Source organism: Macrotis lagotis, chromosome 8 (assembly GCF_037893015.1).
Source record: "Macrotis lagotis isolate mMagLag1 chromosome 8, bilby.v1.9.chrom.fasta, whole genome shotgun sequence".
In the NCBI taxonomy this organism is placed as follows: domain Eukaryota; kingdom Metazoa; phylum Chordata; class Mammalia; order Peramelemorphia; family Peramelidae; genus Macrotis; species Macrotis lagotis.
Window position 1 is genome coordinate 22,656,094 of NC_133665.1, and position 15,677 is coordinate 22,671,770.

The 15,677-nt window shown below is 34.8% G+C and overlaps 1 protein-coding gene and 1 long non-coding RNA gene across 11 annotated transcripts in view; one reads left to right on the top strand and one right to left on the bottom strand.

Moving 5' to 3' along the window:
* Positions 1-15,677, bottom strand: part of SMARCA2 (SWI/SNF related BAF chromatin remodeling complex subunit ATPase 2) — a 207,231-nt gene that overhangs the window by 35,192 nt on the left and 156,362 nt on the right. The gene's annotated exons all lie outside the window — the stretch shown is intronic.
* Positions 1-15,677, top strand: part of LOC141495323 (uncharacterized) — a 78,357-nt gene that overhangs the window by 32,352 nt on the left and 30,328 nt on the right. Inside the window, exon 3 of one of the 3 annotated variants that reach the window (XR_012470734.1) lies at positions 801-875. The exons of the other annotated variants lie outside the window; for them this stretch is intronic. This is a non-coding gene — a long non-coding RNA (uncharacterized LOC141495323). Of the gene's footprint in view, positions 1-800; positions 876-15,677 lie in introns of those variants that run through there. 3 annotated transcript variants of the gene reach the window in all.

The following is a 15,677-nucleotide window of genomic DNA, read 5'->3' on the forward strand; positions in this document are numbered from 1 at the left end:
CTGTTCCCACTACACCAACACACACCACATAGAACTAAGTGATAGGGGGCAAGAGAACTAAGGTAGTAGTACAACAGGGAGCAGGTTTAGTCTTGCCCAATTAATGACTTCAGATCCTTCCATAAAGCACTATTTTAAAAGAAAATTAGCAATATAAAATATATATATACAAATTTATTGAAAATTTAGTGAATTATAGTGCCATTTATCTAATATACATATTAGTCATGAAAAGAAAGCCACTGAGTCCAAGCAATGAATATATTTTAGTATGTAGGAAATAAATGTTTTATAATAAAAAGAGGCTGTAAAACATGTAATTCCATAGTTACTCTAAATAATATTAGACATGTCACCTCTTCTGGGAAGCTTTCCTTGATAACTCCTCAATATCATCTTCCTGCCTGGAACCTCATGAAAATTTTTCTGCAATTCTTTTCTGTATTTATCATGTTTTCTTGTACATCACATATCCTCCTCCTGTAATGTAATGAATGTATGTACAAACAAAGGCAGAGATACTAGACGTGTCTTATCTAAATTGCACAATTCACCAAATACCTAGCACAATGCTCTGCACACAGTAAATTTTTAATTGAATTCAATAATCACTATATTTTTGCTAGTTGATGTAGTCTTTAAGGAAAATGTGATTCAAATTTCAGTATAATTGAAGGGATAATAAACATTACTATATATTCTGTACTTACACAGAATTTTGAGACTAAAAAATGTCAAATTATGTTATAAAATTGATATTCATTTCTATAATATACAAAAATGTTATTGCCGTTTTATAGTTACATGAAGATGAGTGAAGAAGGACAGAATTCAAAGGAAAAACTGGAGCCAGAATACTAGGAAACCAGGTGTTGGTGGGTTTCTTTTTTCTCCATTTGTCAAAACACTTAATAATGAAACTTCAAAGAAACCAAAACCATCTGCATCTAAGATGAATGTTGATGTTAGGAATTCTTTCTCAGGTTAAAAAAAAATGTTAGTTGTGGGGAAGGAGTACGGTATGGTCTGTGTAAAGATAACAGCCTGATTGCTCTCCAGTTAACAGCAACCATAAGTGGCATCATTTTGAGAAGCATCCAAAATTACACAGGCATAAGCTGGTTTGAAAAGGTTCTTCTATTACTAACGATAGCCTTAGAAATTCAAATATGTATAAGTTAATAGGTCTCCCTTCTCCCATCACACTTCCCCAAAACAATTTAATACAAAGTTATATACACCATTTTCTATTCCATGGGCACCTCAACTTCCTATCTTTCATGGGCAGGAGGTTCAAATCAAATTTTAGTATCTAACTAAAATTTAATATCAAACTAAGAATATAATAAGAGCACTATGCTATGGAAGGCAGAATTTAGTCAGCATTCACTCATCTGGCAACCTCAATGATCAATAATACTGCTGAAAACCAGAATGTAGGCAAGATTGCCTCCCAATCAGAACAGACAGCATAAATTCTAGACACTAAAATTTATAGTCTTCACCAATAAACTCTTCACATGAGCCTAAAGAGATCTCCTATTTACTTCTGCTTTATGTGAAATTCCAACAAGCTGCATTAGATAGTTTCTCAGCCTCTGTGGGTTATCAGCAGCAATCTAGAAGTGACTAGAAGTAAGGAAGAAGAAAGAACCACTAAGAGACAGACAGATTGAGGGTAGAAGTAAACAGAAACAAATATATGTCTACCAATGAGGGAGTGGATAGAAAAACTTAAACAAGTAGACATAAGAATTCTGAGAACATTCAGAAGGGCAGTATTATGAGACCATCCAGGTAGAGACAAACAGCCCCATACATATTAATAATCTCAGAGGATACTATTGCATTATAAGAAAGTATTATGATTAATTTTCATGATATGATGATCTGGAGTCATTGATGAAAAGCTAAATTATGTTCAATATATTCTGCATAAAAGATTTATCCTTCAAACCCTTTTAAACTTTTTTAAATGTCTGGGAAATTGAAGTATAACACTTCCTTTCCCCAGAATACTAGAAAAGTGATACCTTAGTATTTACAACATAAAGTATACAATCCTTTTTTATATTATTAGTATTCACCTATTTCTTATAGAGTATCAATAATGTATGAACATTATTTGCCACTCTCCTCCCCTCCCCCACCTAAAATAAATAAGCAAATAAAACTAAAACACCAAATCTGAAAAGTGCGAAGTTAGTTGGCATAGTGCATAGAATACTGGGCTTGGAATCAGGAAGACTCATCTTCCTAAATTTAAATCTGGTCTCAGATACTAGTTGTGTGACCTGGGCAAGTCACTTAACCTTGTAGTTTTTAGTTTACTCATCTGTAAAAATGAACTGGAGAAGAAAATGGCAAACCACTGCAGTAATTTTTCCAAGAAACCCCCCAAAAAGGGGTCATAAAGAGTTGGATATGACTGAAGGACAAAAACAAAATCTGAAAAATATCAAACCAAGCTTAGTTTCACATAGGTTGTATCTATTAGACACAAGGCACTTAATTGAAATGATGACTTCATATTAGTGTCAATATACTCAACACCAGAGTTAGTTAATAATTTCAAACATGCTGTAAAGTCATTTTGATATCATACAGAAATGGTATATCACTCTATATCCAGTTTTGAAGTACAGACAAAACTTAAGGCATTCCCGAGGTTTTTGGTCCTCCGAGTCTCCCTAACTTTTTGGTCATCTATGCTCAGGGGTTAGATAAAGATTCAAAAAACTTACAGAGATTTTCTCATATTGCTGAAGACATAAGACAGATCAAAGAAAAGGAGGTTTGATGTTCATATGAAGAAAACAGTCTGACAAACAAGCTTTACCTTGGTATGTACTCAGTATGTCCAACAAATGAAAAAGTAAAAACAATATGTTATTCTAAAAATGAGAGAATAAAATCTTTAAGGGACCAAACCTGAAATAAATCAATTTATTTCTGGATTAGATATCAGGAGATGTGGGTTATCAGGCTCCTTTGCTGTTCACTTTGGCATGTTTTTGGCAGTAAGATGGTTTTGTGAATAGAATACTGGATTTGGAATCAGGAGGGACTGTATACAAATTCAGCCTCAGATACTTATTATGTTACCTTGGTCAAGTCACTACACTGCCAGTTGCCTCAATTTCTTCTTCTTTAAAAAATAAAGATAATAAAGAGTACCTACCTCCCAAGATTGTTGTGAGGATCAAATGAGATAATATTTATAAAGTGCTTTGCAAACTTTAAAGTGTAATGTTTAACCATGATGACATTGATGATAATGTTCTGCTACCTTCAAAATGACAAAGCAAAATTATTACAAGTTGTACCTGAAGATGCCTTTTGTTTTCCCAAAGAGTTCTGGCCATAACTAATTTTCCTCAAATACTATTTTCAGCCTCTTACTCCCATGCTCTAGAAACAACACTGGTTATTTCTTATTCCTCTTATTCTCCACTTTTCCTCAGTGGGAGTCCTCTAACAATCAGGCCTATCTCCTTAGAGTCCAATTCTGTCTTCTGCACCCTTTGGTCATGCTCTTTCCCCCACCTGGAATGCCTTCTCCTACCTCTTCCCATATCTAAATCCTATCTATTTTAAAAGCTCAGCTCAAGTTTCAACAAAACCTTATCCAATTACTTTAGTCCATTTGAATGTTTCCTCTGGCACTTAACAATTAACAATGAACCTTTCAGTGCTTGATTATTTTCTAAGGATCACAGATCTGGAAGGGACCTCAGTAGCATTTATTCTAGTCCAGTCATGATTATAAATGAGGAAAATTATAAATAACTCCAAGGCCACATACTTTCCCAAGTTGTCTTTTAACTTCTCTCTATTTTATTGTTAAACCTATTGGTCTTGTCTTCACAGGTAGACTGTACACCACCTAATAGCAGGAAACATGTTTTATACTTCTTATTCTTAGAATAACTTAAACTATAAGGAACACATAGTAATGGTTATTATTATTGTTTGGAGCAGGGTATGGGGAGGAGATAAAGGAAGAATTTGGACTTGTGATTTCATAAGTTAGAGCAGATACAGGAAAAGAAAATTCCTTTAGTGATGCATTTGTGTTTCTATGAACAACTTCTGAGTCTCAGAGAGTTGCCTAGATTACTTGAAGGTTACGAGGACTGTTTAATGTCACACAGCCTGCAAGTGGTGGAGGCAAGGCTTTGACCCATATCATCCTAACTCTGAGGCCAATCCATGAAGCCATGTTGCCTCTCCATCTAATTCTCCATGTTTTAATGAATTTTATCTGTTACTCTGCTCTCCAGAAACAATCATAATATATTTTGGGTGGCGTTTCTATTTCCAAGTTTCAAATTCTGTCAAATACTCACTAGCATTATCTTTTTAATAGGTAACTTCTAATACCATCTTTTGCTGCCATGACAGGACTTTAAAAGAAAGTACAAACTTTAAAACAAGGGCTATAAGTTTAGACTGAAGTGGAGAGACGTAAAATTTCCTAAAGCATTCAAAATATCAAAGCAATTCTGGACAATCTAAGCTAGGGATGGACCAAAGCACTTTGAGCTGTGCAAAAAAAAAGCACAAAAGAAAATTTAGGTTGAAAGTAAGGAAAACTTTCTAATGATAGAAACTATTTAAGTGTGGTAGGAGTTGCCTTGGGAAGTAGTCCATTTCCTCTTGGGAGGTCTTCAAGCTAAGGATGGAGACACCATGATGGGGATCTTGCACTAGAACTTCTCAGGAAGGCATTATTGGGACTTGATGGTCTTTGAGGTCTTTTCCAACTGCAATTTATTAAAATAATTAAGCAGAAAAATATGTAAACTTCTTGCTTTAGTTGTAGAATTTGAGATAAATAAGTTATCTGCACAAATTTTAAAATCAAACCAATCAAACTAATCACTGGGATTAGAACGAAAAGATAATTTTTGTTGTTATTTTCTGTTGTATCTAAATTTGTAATTTTATTGGTGTAAAGACTCCAAGTGAAGAATTTTCTATCAGTCTAGATTGGTAGACTGACAACCATTTGACACATACAGACTCAGAGAAAGGTGTCTTGGGAATTGAAAAGTTAAGGTAACTTATCTAGGTCGCATGATCTCCAAGTCAGAACTTGAACCAGGTCATCCTGACTAGTAAACTAGCTATACACATGCTGCCTTAATATTATTAGCAAATAAATATGAGACTGGTTTTCTAAGACCTTGGAATAGCATCCGTAACTTGATCAATGAGGGGAAAAAAGGATAAGCTTAACCAACTCTCCCCAGATTCTCTCTAGACAATAAAATATCAAGAGCTCAGCTTTATCCTCAGAAGCATGGGAACCAGGGGCAAAGGTGACTCCTTGAAAAGACCCATTTGTAAGGCAGAGGATTACTCAGGGATGGGGACACTGCTTTGAACATTTTCTATGTTTTTATACTGTTTGAGGAGAACCCTCAACTCTTAAAAATCACACACTCTTCAGGGTCTGGGGGGAGATGTGAGTGTAAATGATTACAAAGAAGCTTTAGTCTCACCTTTAGCCTTTGCAGCCCTCTGTTGCATTTTTAAAAACAGGAGAACTATAGTTATGAATATTTTTTCAATATGAGGGATCTGAGACCTAGAAGGAGATTGAATGTGTGTGTGTGTGTTATGCTGTACATGACGCCTTTTTGAAGATAGCATGGGTATAATAACAACAGCAATAATAACAGTAAACATTCATACAGCATCTAAAATTTACTAGCAATTGTGCTAAGCATTTTACAAATACATCCCCATTGATCCTTACAACCACCCTAGGAGGTGGATGCTATGATTATCCCTATTTTACAGATGAGGAAACTAAGTAAGATACACAGAAGTTAAGTGATATTTGCCTGAGGTCAGATAGGTACTAAGTGTCTGAGGACAGAGTTGAACTCAAGTCTTTGTGACTCAAGGCTTAGCATGCTTCCCACTCCTCCATCTAACTGATCTGAAAAATGAAGGCCTAGAGTTGGAGGACAAGGACAAGGAAAAGGGAAAAGATAAGACCTGGAAGAAATATTTTTATATAGCTTACAGGTGTAGTATGAAGTAATGGCTATATAGTGTGAGGACAGGAAAAAATTGTATATAAAAAGAGAAGATTTAGACAAAAATGAATAAAGAAAACAAATGTTTTCTTGATGCAAGAAAAATGAAGATGATAGTTCTATTGTGGATCATATCCTCACCTCACATGTGCACATGCACTCACAAACATACATACACACTTAGTTTTTAAAATTCCACTAAGAATAAAATCTTCTTTTGATAACAAGCTTTATAGCCAATGAGTTATACTTAGGTGTTTTGGGCAAGCTATTTTGCCCCAATTAAAAAGTATAAACCTTAGAAGAGTCAAGAATTTAGGAAAAATGATTTTTATGGTTAGATTCAGGACCTCACTATCTTTGAAATTAAAAATTCTTGTATCGAAAAGCTCTGTCATAATAAGTGAAAAGTTCAAAATGAAAACCATAGAAACAACATTAATCTTTGATTTTTTTTAGTTTTTACTCCAAACTAGATATTATTAGGTAAATATTTGTATGCCTCATTAAGTATAAAGAATGGAAAACTTGGGTAGAATAAATACTTTGGATCACAACTGAGTAAAGAGCAGAAAGAATAACCTCAAGTAATAACCAGATAAAACTGTGACAATATAAACAGAAAATCAAAAACCCCAATGGAAGCATATTTATGAATTTATAGAGTAGAGGTTCTTAATCTAATTTATATTGTTTAGTCTGATGAGGCCTTTGCACCCCTTCACCAACTTTTAAAAATACAAAGTGAAATAAGTAGAATTAAAAAGAAAATCAATTATATTATAAAATTATAAAAGTTATCAAAATAAAAAAACAAGTTTATGGTTCCACAGATCAATAATTATTTCAAAAGGGTAAAATCTGCAACACTGAAACCAATATTTTTTGAAATTTTGACAACGTTTTGATTTCACAAATTCTCCTTTTTCCTTTCTAGAGGCTCTATTATCATATAACATAATTATTTTAAAAGTTAAAGAGATTTAAAATTACTTTTCATCTTGAAATATCAGGAAAAATTTCACAATGTCCAACTGGAGAGATTTAGTCATTCAAATATATTCATTAATTCATTCAACTACTACAACCTTACCACTGTACTGGTTGCTGTGTGGAGCAAAATAAAAGTATAACTTATAGTACCTTTCCTCAAAATAGAAATTCAAGACCCTGAGCTATACAAAATTGGTTAGTAAGTCTTTGATCCAAGTGAGATTTTATACAATGTTTGAATTTTACATAGATTGGATTTTACATAATGTTTAAATTACTGTCTATACATTATTCGTATTAATATTAGTAGTATTTGTAATGGTAGTAGTAGTAGTGATAGTAATGTCAGTAGTGGTGGTGGTAGTAGTAGTAGTAGTAGTAGTAGTATAGTAGTAGTACAGTGGTAGTAATAGTAGTAGTAGCAGCAAGGGATGGCTTGCTGGAGGAGTGGAGAAGAAAGTAATACATTCATAGATAAATGTAATACTAACAACAACTTTATAAGTTGATCAACTTTGATAGATGTAGCTCCTCTCAGCAGTTCAAAGAGCTGGGACAACCCGGGAAACCTATTAGGAACAATGCCATTCACATCCAGAAAAAAGAAAAAACAAAACAAAGCCACCAAACTACAGAATCTGAAAGAATTTTATGTTCGCTTTTCTTTTTTTAGGTTTTTGCAAGGCAAATGGGGTTAAGGGGCTTGCCCAAGGCCACACAGCTAGGTAATTATTAAGTGTCTGAGGCTGAATTCGAACTCAGGTACTCCTGACTCCAGGGCTAGTGCTCTATCCACTGCACCACCTAGTTGCCCCTAATGTTCACTTTTTAAAAAATTTCTCTTATGTTTTTCCTTCCCTATCCCATGGTTTTCTTTCTTTTCTCTTAGTCCTAATTCCTCATACAGAAAATGATTAATAAGTAAACATGTCAAACATGTATAGAAATGTACCTGTACAATGTTCACTAGATGGTTCAATGATGAGAGAAGTGGGGTGGGAAGGGAGGGTGGAAGAAAATTGTTTAACAGAAATATTGTGGATGAATGCTGCAAAACTTTCATAATATATAATTGGAAGAACAACATAAATATCAATAAGAAAAATGTAATATACAAATAAAATGCATTTATTTAGAAAAACTTGGTAAGCATATAATACTTGCACTATTCATATATATGTTAGCTTTTTATCTTCAATAAACAGATTACAGGATAAAAGATTACAAAGTTGAAAGGGACCTTAGAGGATATCTAATAGTTAAGTGGCAGAGCAAGATTCTGAACAACTCTGAACAACTTTCCTCCTTTTTTCCATTATACAATTCTTATTTTATGTTTTTTATTCGATTTCTTGTAGACTAGTCATAACTGCCAATATGTTGTAGCCTAGTTAATTTCATTCTCTATGCTGCCTTTTGGGTCACCTCCAAATTTAATTTTTTTAGTAGTTGTTATTCCATTGTACATATATAAACATATACATGTACATAGATGGCAAGATACATACATACTTTTGTATGTACAATGGACATATTGTCTATCATAATATAGACTGTATATATTATGTATGTATATGCTACAACTTATTTATTATAGGTATATGTGAACATACACAGACACACAAGAATATTGGTGTCAAAGTAGATACATGTTTTTCTGTGTGTGTGTGTGTGTGTGTGTGTGTGTGTCAGAGAGAGAGAGAGAGAGAGAGAGAGAGAGAGAGAGAGAGAGAGAGAGAGAGAGAGAGAGAGAAGGGGTAATTTGACATTTTAAAAAAGTTTAGATAATTTCCCAAACACAATTCAACACACTCTCGTCATTTTATTCAATTATACGTCCATTATCATACTCATCCAAGATAAATATTCTGATGGACTAACTCAATTTATCCAACTAGCCAACTTCATGTCTGAATTTGAAAAATAGGCATTGCTCATTTATTTTTCTTTCTGTGTGAATTTTGAGACTGATCTCTTTTTTAGTGTTCATGGAAAACCTTTGCAGTTTTCCTTAATTCCATCAAATCCATAACTTCCCTAAGAAAGAACATCTGGAGGATGTATTCAAACACACATATGTACATACACATACACACAAATATATAAATATACACACACACATATATACACACATATAGAACAATACTAATATACATTTATACATGCACACACTTATAGGTGCATGTATATGTATGCCATATATATATAGATATATATGGATAAAATGGATAGGTTTGTACTGTATGCATATAGATATATCTGTGTATCTGTTTGCATGCATATGTGACACTACATGTATACCATAACACATACAGCACAATCTAGGTATATGTGTATAAGCATACATGTATATGTGTGATGCATACATAATACATATGCATATACATATTAGGTGGTACAATGGATAAAGTACTTGATTTAGTATCTATATACATATATATGTAATAATAACTTGCAGATAAAGAAACTGGACAGAGTCAGTACCCAACTAGGAGGGGAGAAGGGAAGAAGTCATTCTCAGGAAAATTGGTAGAGAAACCCCCAACTATGGCATCTGAGCAGCCAGGGTTAAAGGAAAAGGGAGAATGCCTCTACTAATGATTATTCCTTCTCAGCCTGCATCTTCATGAATTTAAATTCAAGTCTCAGACAGTGAAGTAACCCTGGACAAGTCACTTTACCTAGCTTGCCTCAGTTTTCTCATCTGTAAAATGAGCTGGAGAAGGAAATGGCAAATTCCTCTAGTATCTTTGCCATGAAAACCCCAAATGGAGCCATGGAAAAAAATGGATATAACTGAAACAACTCAACAACACCATATTCATATATTACATATATATGTATCTTAACCAAGTACTAGAGATAATACCAATTTTAAACATTAAGACATAAGTTTCAAGAAATCTTAAAGAGGGGAAAGATGGAATCACCAAATTCTCTCCCATGCCCCTCCCCCCCAAAAATCCCACAGGAAGAATTATTTCCTCTGGGTGGGAAAGGTCTATGTAATATGTGTGTGTGTGTGTGTGTGCATACACACACACACACACACACACACACATGAGAAATATAAAAACCCATCATTCGACTTTGCTTTGTTTTTATAGTTGTTCCCTCTATTTATAGTGTTGTAATCATGTGTATTATTGTCTCAATTTTGCTTATTTACTCTGTATCTGTTCAATTCATCAGAGTGAATTAAGTTGTCGAATTTGTGATGGGAACCATGAAAAGTACTGAAAATATAAATATAAAGAAAGAAATAATTCCTATACAAATATAAATGGGCATATGTATGCATATGTGGATAAATACATACACACATATAAGCATGCATATACACACATATTCTTGGTTTTGACTTCTTCATGTAGCTCACTAGAAATGAATCCTAAAGTGGTTGTTCTTCTGTCGAACTGAATCCCAAAGTACTTGTTTCTCTGTCTCTGATGACATAGATTCTCAAAGATGTGTTCATAGATGTATTTCATTTTCTACTTGTTGTCCTTTCAGTTTTCTGTTGAAATGCTCTTAGAATGATCTGCCTTAGTTGGGTCTTATGCCAAACTTTCCACAGCCCCATTTTCTCTCCAATATTCTTATATGTTTTTTGAGGCAATAGAGTTCATTATTTTCTACTGTCCTTTTTTACCATGAAGCTTTGCAAATGAATTTGTATTTTAAACTGCTATTTTCCCTCGGATGCCAGGTCTTTCTACTTGTCAAGAAAATCAAGTGTATCCTGACTGGAGAGATTTATGTAGTTTTTAAAAAACCAATTATGGAAACTGTATTATATCAGTTCTATAGGACAAAGTGATAACTCTTTTAATCTGTTATTAATATTAGCAATTATTTTTAGCAAAAATAATAAAGATAAAGAAAGTAGCATTTATTAAGTTACTACTCTGTCCATTGAACTGTGCTTCAAAGTCCTGGGGATGAAAAGAAAAAAAAGAGAGAGACAGCTCCTGCTCACAAGGAGTTCACATTCTAATTGAGTGAGAAAACATTTTCCTGAGGGTTCAGCTCTAGGGCAGCTGAAAAACCAGAAGGCACTGGGGTACAGTGCAAGGCCTAGGAGTCCTTGGGGTATACTTATGGAACAGATGGCAGTGATTGCAGTTTTGATTGTGTAAGATCAGGACAGATGGTGAGGCCTGGTGGTCTACCATCTTACCAGAAAGAATGTGGTTGCCGATTTCCAGCTCATTCAAGTAGGATGAGGAGCCATGTGCTCTCTGTGGTGTAGGGCTCTAGAAGGATCTGCCTCAGCAATGCAGAGAAGTGGGAAATAGAACTGAGGTTCTGAGTGGAGCAGAAATCTGGGTTTCCTCAAAAAGGCATGAGAACTGGCTAGAGTCAGTATCCAAACAGGAGGGGAGAAGGGAAGAAGTCATTCTCAGGAAAGTTGGTAGAGAAACCCCCAACTATGGCATCTGAGCAGCCAGAGTTAAAGGAAAAGGGAGAATGCCTCTGCTAATGATTATTTCTTCTCAGCCTTCAGGGATGTAGTCTGGACAGCCTGGGTTACAGAATAGGGGAAGGTGCCTATGCTGTTGGTTATTCTAACCCACTGCCCCAGATTCTGGGACATATAACCTTATCAGATGGGGAATTACAAATATCATTTCCATTTTACAGATGTGGAGCATAAGTGACTTGTCCATGGCCACACAACCAGAAAGCATTAGCTATAGAATCAAAACTCTTGCTTGTCCTAATACTCCAAAATGCTACCCACCTGTCCTAATCTGTAAATCAAATGGCAATCATAGTCTATACCTAGCTTCTGTACCTATCCCTTCAATGATAAAGAGAATCTCCCCATCTTCAAATCTGTCAACTAACTGGCACAAAGCATTCAGTTCTGAGAAGCTTGGAAGGGAGTACCAGCCCAGGCCTGTCATCCACATTTGGAGGAGTATGGATGCTAGTTTATCTAATGTGCTAAGCACTGTGCTAAGTGCCAGGGCTACAAACAGAAAGTCAAGACAATCTTTACTCTCAAGAAGCTCCCATTGTAATTGGGGGAGACAATATATAACAGGCACACTCACAGAAGCTGGAAAGTACTTAGGCAGAGAAAGTAGCAGGACAGATGCCAAGATCTGGAGGATCTTGGGAGCAATGGTAGGGCAGATGGTCCCCTACAAGAGTGATAGTGAAGTGGGTTTCCCAGATAACTCCAATTTCTAAATGCAGAAAGTTATGGTGTAATAGAGCATTTCTTTTTGTGTAAGAATCATGTTTTAATGGGAAAGACCAAAAGTGACAAATTTATTCCAACTAAAATTAAAGAACCTTTTTTTTTTTCAATAGGGTTTAGGTTACATTTAACAGTTCTACCCAACTTTTTCTTGATTACAAAAATTCAACTTTCCCAGATAGAAAATAATTAAAGTATCCATTAATATGAAAATATAGACATCAAGGACAAAATACCTGCCTGAGGAAGATATTAAGCTGATTTTCATTCACAGACTGAAGTAAAATGGATTTTTTTTTGGGGGGGGGGTTACATACTTTTTCCTTTTTCTTGAAATTTCAAAGTTTCAGATGATTTGGGGGGAGGTGGAGTTTGGAGCTGTTGGGAGCAAATTCATCTATGTCAAATTTATATTGTGTAGACATTATGAGAGTAGGATTTCACATGCAAAAGAGATTAGCAGCTCCATTTCTGGCTATACTTTGAAAGGATTGGAATAATAGTGTTAAATTAGTATTTTAATCTCCATGTGCTAAAGGCAAAATAGGCATAGTGATAAACATTATTATATAACTACTGTAAAGTTTGGACTAAGTATCAGGACTAATGCAGTCAATTGTGTTTTTATGTACATTTTATCAATTTCTATCTAAGAAGTCTTGTATTAAATACTTAGTTTCACAAACATTATCTCATTAGATCCTCAAAATAATCCTGAGGCAGATGCTCTTAAAATCCTCATTTTTCCAGTTAAGGAAACTGAGGCAGATAGAAGTAAAGTGATTTGTCTAAGGTTACAGATATTAAGTGTTTGAAGCTAGATTTAAGCTCAGATCTCCAGGTTCAGTCAGTATTCTACCCATTCAGTTATCTAGCTGCTTCAAAATTACATTAGATGATTAATATGATGCTTTCTGTCAGGGGTGGGGAGACAGGGAAGGGAGTGAGGGAGAAAAATGTGAAACTCAAAACTTTTCAAAAAGATAATTGTTTTAAAAACAACTTTTGCATGTAGTTGGAAAAATAAATGAATAAAATATTTCTTTAAAAAAGTAAATGAGAGTATGGGATCTCTCATAGAAGGGTTACAAATATATTATGTTGTTGTTTTTGCAAGGCAATGGGATTAAATGAATTGCTCAAGGTCACATAACTAGGTAATTATTAAGTGTCTGGGGCTGATTTTGAACTCGGGTCCTCCTGACTTCAGGGCCAGTGCTCTATCCATTGCGCCACCTACCTTCCCCTATGAATATATTATGTTTCCTCACTTCTGGGTCCGGTAAGTTTACAGTAATTCAGAATCTTAGCATCTAATCATCATAAATACAGTTAGGGAAGTTACAGAGGATAGAGTGCCAGCCTTAGAGTAAGGAGGACTGGAGTTCAAATCTGGTCTCAGACACCTAGTATCTATGTGATCCTAAGCAAGTCTGTTTGTCTCAATTTCCTCATCTATAAAATTTTGAGAAGGAAATGACAAACCATTCTAGTATCTTTGTCAAGAAAACTCCAAATGGGATCACAAAAAGTCAGATGTGACTAATTGATTAAATAATAACCACAAATACAGTTTTTAATAATAATAGCCAAGAAACAATAGTATATCTTGTGATAGATGGCAATACCATCAGCCCTGAAGACAATTAACTGTGCTTTAAAAACCAAAGGATGCAGAAAGAAGAAAATTATGAATCTTTTCCCCAAAAGAAGGTAATTTAAAAACTATCATAAAGGAGAGAACCTTATGGATTTTTTTCAATCTCATACCTAGTTAAAATGGTATTGGGTGGATTATTATCAAGAATTCTCAGGGTGGCTAGGTGGCGCAGTAGATAGAGCACCGGCACTGGAGTCAGGAGTACCTGGGTTCAAATCTGACCTCAGACACTTAGTAATTACCTAGCCGTGTGGCCTTGGGCAAGCCATTTAACCCCACTGCCTTGAAAAAATCTAAAAAAAAAAAAAAAAAAGAATTCTCTCTCCATTAATAAACTCACAAGTTTAGCCTTCCTCCTCATAATACCCCCTGACCCACCCTTGAATCACAGAGATAATATAATACTACACTGTGGAGAAAATATTAGTCGTAAGAATCAGGAAGACCTATGTCTCCCCAGAGGTACACTAACTGTGTGACCATGAATAGGTCACCTAATCTTTATATGTCTCAGAAAGGTCTTGGTATTTAGATTCTAAAACACGGACTTGCTAATCTTTCATGCTGCAATGATAAAGATCATAGTTCCTTTGAACATCTACTTTCCAGTCTCCAGATTTCTAGAATGTTAGAACAGGAAAGGGTCTTAGAGAGTATATGGTCTACCTCGTTTTACAAGGGAGGTAAATGAGGTCAAGAGAAGATTAAATGACCGGTCCAGATTTATACGGTAGATTATCACACTTAGACTCAAAGTTCCACTAGTTATTAAAAAATATTCCACTCAATTATTAAATGATTATTAGATTGACATTTCACATTAAGTCAAACTGATTCCAGACCAGTGCTCCTTCTGTCACACCTAGAGGCAGCTAGCTGGGTGGTACTGATACTATTCAGTTGTTTTTTTTCAAATCTGCCCAACTCTTCATGACACTATTGAGGTTTTCTTGGCAAAGATACTGGAGTGGTTTGACATTTCTTTCTTCAGCTCATTTTTACAGATGAGGAACCTGAGGCAAACAGAGTTAAATGACTTGCCCAACTAGTAAGAGGGTCAGACTTAAATAATACAATGGATAGAGTACAGAATTTGAAATTAAGGACGACTTAATTTCAAATCCTGGCTCTGGGCAAGTCTTATAAACTCCAATACTTAGTTTCCTCATCTGTAAATTGGGGATAATCATAGTACCTACCTCCCAGGACTGCTGTATTAAATGAGATAATATCTATGATGAGTTCTACGAATCATTCATTAAAGCATAATATAAATTCTAATTATGTCTTCCCTGCTAGTTAGTGGAATTAAAAGGAGAATGGGAGTGTGTTTAATTGATAAAACTAAGTTGTTAATTGGTTGGTCCTTAGATGAATGAACTTTGGTCATGAACATAACAGCAAATACTTAAAAACATCACCTCTAACTCTAGTAGTTTTATTTTTCCTTTTAAATAGAGGAAAAGTCCCATCTACCATTCCCCTACTCACTCCAAAATATAGCTTTAGAAGCTTTTTACAAAGTTAAAGAGAAGAGGCTATTTGCTTTATTTCCTGCTGTCCCAGTACTCATCTCTCTCCAAAACTACCAGGTATCAGTAAAAGTCTAAAATTGATATTTAAAAGACTTTCCTTCCTGCTTCTTTTTTTTTAGGTTTTTTTTTTTTTTTTGCAAGGCAAATGGGGTTAAGTGGCTTGCTCAAGGCCACACAGCTAGGTAATTATTAAGTGTCTGAGACTGGATTTGAACCCAGGTACTCCTGAC